Here is a 7,830-nt window from a genome sequence, read left to right on the forward strand (position 1 = left end):
TATTTATTTCCTTATTCTCCTTTCAGTGTTACTTCTAGCTACGACTTTCACATCACACACGTCTCTAACGTGATCGTCCACTCTTACCTGCTCTTTTTATAGTTTTTTCCCTTACCGTGACGTCACTTCGCTCACGGCTTAGTATTTGCATTTATCCGCCATACACGGACTGTTGCACATTGAAAGCAACCAAGAAAGAAAGCATAAGTCCAAGGATTTTAAATTTCATTATAAATATTTATATTTTACCATGAAAATATAAGAATATATTAGATTGTTATAATTTTTTCAGGAGAATTTCTTCTCACGAGAATGTTAAAATTTGCTTCACTATTATTACTTTTATTCTTTTGAAAATTATCTATTTATACTTGTCCACCAGACCAGTTTGGTTAAGGTTAGAGTTTGTTTTAATTTAAGGTGAGGTTAAGGTTCGTTTACTACCATGGGAAAAAAGCAATAGCGGCATTTACATTTTTAATGTAAGAGTTATCAGTTTGGACGGGACTATTATTTTTATTTTTACATTTGTAAGCCCTTCGTAAGACTGAATTACTTATCCTAAAGCGATAGAATTAACTGTCACTAAAGAAGTTGTCTTTAATGGATTTTACTGTTTATTCAATTCACAATAAAAGTTTCTCCCGCTGTCATCAAATTTGTTGTATAAGACATCTTCTGGCTATTTATGTAAACTGCTGGGAAATGCCGACGGACATCTGTCATGTGTCACAAAAAATATAAAATTACTCCTTAGTCTTTTCCTTATTCCGAAACTTTATAAACTGCTAAATGTTTCACGTGAGATATCTAGAGTGTGGCGCAATTGTGCGTGCTGTAATGAGACACCCGTTTGAGTGCTTCATGTGGGGTTGAGCTATCCCTTATGATTACTCTCTTCCGTTAAAAATTTAAATAGTGAATAAAAATAAATAAAAAAAAAGCTTTTTTCTAAACTCAACATTTTTTAAAAAATTATAGTTATTATTAACTTATAGTAAGTGTTAGCAGGGAGATCCGACATTGCCCGGGATTGAATGAAGATCAACGAATGTTTTACTCACTCATATTTATGTCATCTAAATCGGTGAAATCCCCCCTTTATCAATCAAATACAATAAGTGACTGCTCTAGTAAGAGACAAACCAGAGTGCACAAGATGGAAGGTCACATATCTCCCCGCAGAGACAGTTTACAATACATTGCAGTTGAAATTGCACTGTAGAGAATCTACCGCTGATCTTATACTTATTTGTTTATTTGCTTGAATTAAAGATTAAAATGACAAAATCTAGTATCATGGTTCAGTTGTGCCTTAAGTAGAAATATCCATTTTGAGCGCATCGCTGTAATATCAAAGAACCTGTTGTTGATTTTATATGTTAGCCTTTCTGTTTGTGCAGTAAAACAACTTCTCAAATCCGTTTGTTAGACTGTATAAGGCGTTCACTTTAATCGCTGATGGGTTATTGATTTTTATCTAAGACATTCCGATACAAAACTTATAACCATACACAGCCATGCTCATCACATACATCTGCGTAAAAAAAGTTTTAAAACATCGACTCAACTGTTTAGGAATCCATTGGGAACGAACTTACGCACGCACGCTCCCCCCACACAAATAGCCATTTTATATAGTAGTAGATATTAAATCAAAATAACATGAACTTTCGAGGACTATACATCGCAGATAAATATATGGTAAAGAAAGAGAAAATAGAAACGATTAGAACAATACAAACAATAATTTGTAATAAAATCTAAAACTAAATGAATATTTTACTTTGAAAGGTTAATTAAGAACATTTGTCAAAAATAAAACTATTACTGGCCATGAAAACATATGTAAAAATATTTCTAGATACCCGCTAGATGAAGAAACCAAAATTGAAAAGAGCTTACTTTAAAGAGACAGAGGAGGGGGGTGTTTGATAGATTGGAGGGGTAGATATCTGTACGCATTTTTCCTCAGGTAAACATAGGAGAATGATGAGCAAAATGTCATTCATGATAAGGGACAAGAATAAAACTTTTGACTCAAAAGACTTTTATTGTCTTCAAAAAAACAGCGATGTATGAAATGTCACCGATGTAGGAAAATCAAATGCTTTGACGTATTTCTCTTTGAATGTCATTGCGTGACATCTGCCAACACTCTCTACAGGTTGAAAGTGAATAAGATGATAGCTACGGGGCGGAATAAGCAATTGACAAACCGGGTTCAAGTATTGATATATCCATTACTTTGACTTATTTATATGCTAGTATACTAGTGGAGGTATTCGATCTTCTCAATGGATTTTATTTTACTAACATTTTACTATGTATCCAGGCGAAAAGCTAGTCGAATATAAAGGTTAATGAGTTGAATTAAAACACTGATGTAATTCGCGGATTATAGATAACCCAGTCAAAAGAATATATTACAGAGAAGCTCATACAAAAGAAACTTCTGACAAAAACAAGTTTAACTATTTTTTTGCACCAAATCATTGACGTCAATACGGACTAATCGCGTTGACACACCGGTTCTCGTCAGATCACTGGAGTTAAGCAACGTTGAGCCTGGCTAGTACCAGACGGGTGACCATTGGGGAATTCTAGGCGCTGTATGTGCTCTCTGCTTATCTCGACATTTATTTCCAGTCGTCTTGAACATATACTTCACTTGCCACTGGTATTTAACAATGTCGACTCAGGAGCGGTGTGGTTGGATATTTCGCACCTCCTGTCACAAGAATTCCACGCGTAGACACGCCTTCGTGGATATCCATAGTCTGTCAAAGACTGGAGGAGACCATTGATGTCCATTTATTATGTTTCATCTTCATTCTGTGTCCCGAAGGCGGGAGGCTGGTTGCGGGCGATGCGATCGTTCTCTGCGTCGGTCTAGCTTCTCCTGCCAGGACTGACGAACTTAATCTTCGCCTGTATTGAGGCCGATGGGTATCTGGTGTTTTCAGCTTCCAAGGTCTTTGCCGAATTTTTTCATATCTCTTTTTACACGAGTTTTTGAATCGTAACGGAGGATGACCCCTTTTTCCTTTGCCAATTAGCAATTCTCCGTAGAGGAAATATTTCGGGATTCTGCCAAAACTATGACATATAGTACATATGAGATTTCCTTCATAAATGAGACGATTACAAACTTACAACGCTCATTTCTCATAAGCATACTCTGCCCTCATTTTTTTGTCATCCCTATAATATTTCCCTGTCGCTGAGGCCCTTAATAAGCATTCACTCTCAGTAAGAATTATTATTGTTTTTTGTTACAATGAAATGTTTATATTTTTGTTATAATGAAATGTTTATGTGTTTGTTATAATGAAATGTTAATGTGTTTGTTATAATGAAATGTTTATGTTTTTCTTATAATGAAATATTTATGTTTTTGTTACAATGAAATGGTTATATTTTTGTTACAATGAAATGTTTATGTTTTTGTTATAATGAAATTTTTATATTTTTGTTATAATGAAATGTTTATATTTTTGTTATAATGAAATGTTTATGTGTTTGTTATAATGAAATGTTAATGTGTTTGTTATAATGAAATGTTTATGTTTTTCTTATAATGAAATGTTTATGTTTTTGTTAGAATGAAATGGTTATATTTTTGTTACAATGAAATTTTTATGTTTTTGTTACAACGAAATTTTTATATTTTTGTTATAATAAAATGTTTATATTTTTGTTAGAGTGAAATGTTTGTTTTTGTTACAATGAAATATTTATGTTTTTGTTGCAATGACATGTTTTTATTACAATGAAATGTTTTTATTACAATGAAATGTTTTTGTTACAATGAAATGTGTTGGTTACAATGAAATGTTTATGTTTTTATAACGAATGTTTATATTTTGTTACAATGGAATATTACTGTTTTTGTTACAATTAAATGTTGGTGTTACAATGAAATGTTTTCGTCAAAATGAAATGTTTATGGTTTTGTTACAATGACATGTTTTGTTACAATGAAATGTTTATGTTTTTGTTACAATAAAATATTTACGTTTTTGTTAAAATGAAATGTTCATGTTTTTGTTACAATGAAATGTTTATATTTTTTGTTACAATGAAATGTTTATATTTTTGTTACAATGAAATATTTTTTTTGTCACACTAAAATTTTTATGTTTTTATTACTATGAAATATTTATTTGTGGTAAAGCAAATGTTATATTTGAGATGAATTCTTCGATGTTTGCTTTATATTTCCTGTTTTTGTTACACATTTTCAAAAACAAAAAAATTGTTTGAATGATGAATATTATTGTGAAAAGCTATAAAATGAAATAAAAAAGTTGGGATTATTTAAAAGAGGTAGCTTATAGAAAATAATTCGGTTACGTTGGCTTGAAAAACGGCTATGTTGTAGTACGTATGTAAGCAGCCGCGTGATATTTTCTTTAAAATCTTAGAAATTCTTGGAACGAAACTCTGTTCGTGGAAATTCCGTTTGATGGATCCGGACGATACATCAGTATACAATCGAATAGCAATTTGTTGCAATATTTGTTTCATAAAATACCAATTATTTTCTGATTATTACTGTGAATAAACGCGATGCTCGTATTCATTTATGTTTAAAGGTTTAAATGTTTTTAAATATTTGATAGGTTTATTTTAAACAGTTTAATGCTTTTATTCAATACTAGCGGGGGTACCCGGCGTTGCCCGAGTGTTTGTTTCCGGGACGGGGGGGGAGTTTTAAAAAATGTTATGGTAGGTAAGTAGGAAGGATCAAACTCGGAGTCATGAGTAAAAGTAGGAAAATAAAGTGTGAAAAAAAACAAAAAAACATCTGCAACGTTAACAGTTCGGCCACCAAGAAAAGTCCATTCCAGTTGTTTAGGAAAAAAAAAAACGACTACGGTAGGTCGGCGCGAACGTGAAAATATAATGTGAATTGTCCAGCACGCTAACCACTACGCCACAGAGCACTGCAGCTTAGTTTAGTGATTTTAAATAACTTCACATGAAAGAACTACGAAGCCAAACCGGCGTTCTCTTCTCAACTGTTCCTTGTGAACGATCCCCAAACAGTGTTAAGTGGTGGCAGGGGGAGGAGGAATTTATTAGAGAGAAAATATTTTACCACTTCCATTGATCTTAACCGATTTTGGCCGTGACTTCTCAGCAGAAAAAGTATATAAATCTAAGATTATCGAGGAATTTGAGAAATAATAAGCCTATAACACACCTCAGATATTGTTCTGCCGTTTGTGCATATTATATTTGCATGAAATATCTTGATTTTTAATCCTATTAAGGTCAAAATCAGAGGGGAAAAATGAGTTCATTTTATTTATATAGAGAAGAGAAGAGAAGAGAAGATATAACCTCTAATTTATATATTCTATTTCATCCGTACTATTAGTGCAGGCCATATTGAAACTGAGTACAATGCCAACTAAGTAATTTATCCACACTCTCACAAGCTTTCAAACTGAGACACCATCACATTATTGAATTTTGCACGTTATACAAAAAATGTTTAAAAACAGTAGCAGGGAGAGAAAGAGGGAGAAAGAGAATAGATAGAGAGCGTTTTAGAAATTCAAATATCGCGATTTAAAATGTGAAAAAATATATTTTGCAATCGATATATTGAAAAGAAAAGAGAGAGAGAGAAGGAAGAGGAGTAAAGTTTATAGTAAATAAACTACACATCAAATAAAAGTGAAAGAAACTACGGATATCAGGGTGGTGGTTGTGGTAAGGTCAATTTATTTTACATTTTTTTTCGAGGTAGTTTAGTCTAGTTTAGTGTAAAGGATATTTTCTATTCAACCGATTCTACGAACAATTCGGGTTAAAGAAGACCTGAGAATCATTATAAATAAGGGGTGAATATTTCCCTACGCCTGCTATCAACATCAGAAAAAAATTACGTTCATATCTAGATGAACCGAATTGCGAATAATTAATATGTTCCGGTGATACACATCTAATATGATCCACAATCATTAAACAAAGTAGAAAAAACCTGCAAAAACAAAAATTAATTATCGCCGGTTTTTTATCACAACAAAAAGGTGTAATTTCATGATAATTGAAAATGGGAAAATTACTAAAATAGTGAACGATGCGCTAATTCAGGTGCAACTCTAATTTGAGGTTTTCAACAAAGCATTTTTCGGGGTTATTCCGTGAACGTAACAGCATGTTCTCGGTTCGGTGTTTCTGTTTCATATAAGTTTTAACATAAAAAAACAATGAACAAACAAGAAGAGCAAACAATACAGCATGTAACATATATTTATTAGTTAAAACAAAACCAATAACATTCAAATTAACCTATTAATTCGAAACATGTTATCGATTTCATCCAATAATCAGTAACTGAAAACGCGAGAGAGCGATACACATATTTGATAAATAGAAATCTATTTCTAATGTCCTTATTATATTTCTATTGCCATGCCTCGTTTTATTCAGTTAGCTCATGTCTACGTGATTGTATGTTTACAGACTATTGAATAAAATATATAAATCAAATTCTCTTAAATGTAATCAAATAAAACCGAGAAATGTATTTGTAAATTCATTACTTTGCTGAACATATCCAGCTCATTGTTAGGATAAAGCTATTTGAAACGTAATTAAGCAACTTATTCGAAAACAATATCAATCTACGAGAAAACTTGTTAAATTATCGATTTAACACACACACACACGCGCGCGCATATATATATATATATATATATATATAGATAGATAGATAGATAGATAGATAATTTAATAGATAGATTAAAGGATACAAGTTTAGCAAAGGAGAACCTAAGCGAAGTGCTTGATTATTAAGAAAGAAAAGAGCATAATCTTATTATAATTGTGTATTTTATCTTCTGTACCACATATACCTATTATTCTTTAATGTAAGGTCTAAATAGTATTACACTACGTCATGTTATATATATATATTATAATTATTAGTACTATGTAACGTATATATTTGCAAAATATTAACGGGATTGTGCCTACAATTTATGTTTTGGAGAGCCATGTATTTAACAAAGGTCCTTTTTAATCTCTGAAACAACCACATGGTAAACCGTTGATGATCCTCGTCTTCTATAAAATAATTTAAATGATGATTTCTTGTTCTTTTTTTCAAGGATAGTATCCAGTGTAGTCCAATATGGAAAGACATACTCGCTGTGCAATGTTAGTGATCCTGCAGATTCTACAGTATTATGATACTTTCCCCTGAGAGTATTATCTCCGTCGTAATATATGTACTGGAAAAGACCATACTGCAGGTAAGTTTTTGTCTCACACCAATGTTAATTTTAATATATATAAAAAGTTTAGTTTTTAATATATAATACATATAATATTAATTCATATATATATAGATGTATGTAAAATTTTAAATATATATATATATGTAGATATGTAAAATTTTAAATATATATGTATATATGTAAAATTTTAAATATATATATATGTATTTTTGTAACATTTTAAATATATATACGTATAAATGTATGTATATGTATATATGCAAAATTTTAAATATATGTATATGCATATATATGTATATGTATATATGTATATATGTAAACTTTTAAATATATGTATATGCACATATATATGCATATATATATATAAATATATATGAATATATATATGTATGTACAATTTCAAATATATATATATATATATATATAATGTATAGAATTTACATATGTATTTCCATATCACTTTTAATTTTTGGTCATTGCATTGGGGAGAAAGAAATTATAAATAATTAGAATCAAAGCAATGTTTTTCGCTCAAGGTATCACAGGAAAATAAACAAATAAAAGTGTTATGTAT

The sequence above is a fragment of the Euprymna scolopes genome, chromosome 3 (genome assembly GCF_053919585.1).
Source record: "Euprymna scolopes isolate OS-2025 chromosome 3, ASM5391958v1, whole genome shotgun sequence".
Taxonomy (NCBI): domain Eukaryota; kingdom Metazoa; phylum Mollusca; class Cephalopoda; order Sepiida; family Sepiolidae; genus Euprymna; species Euprymna scolopes.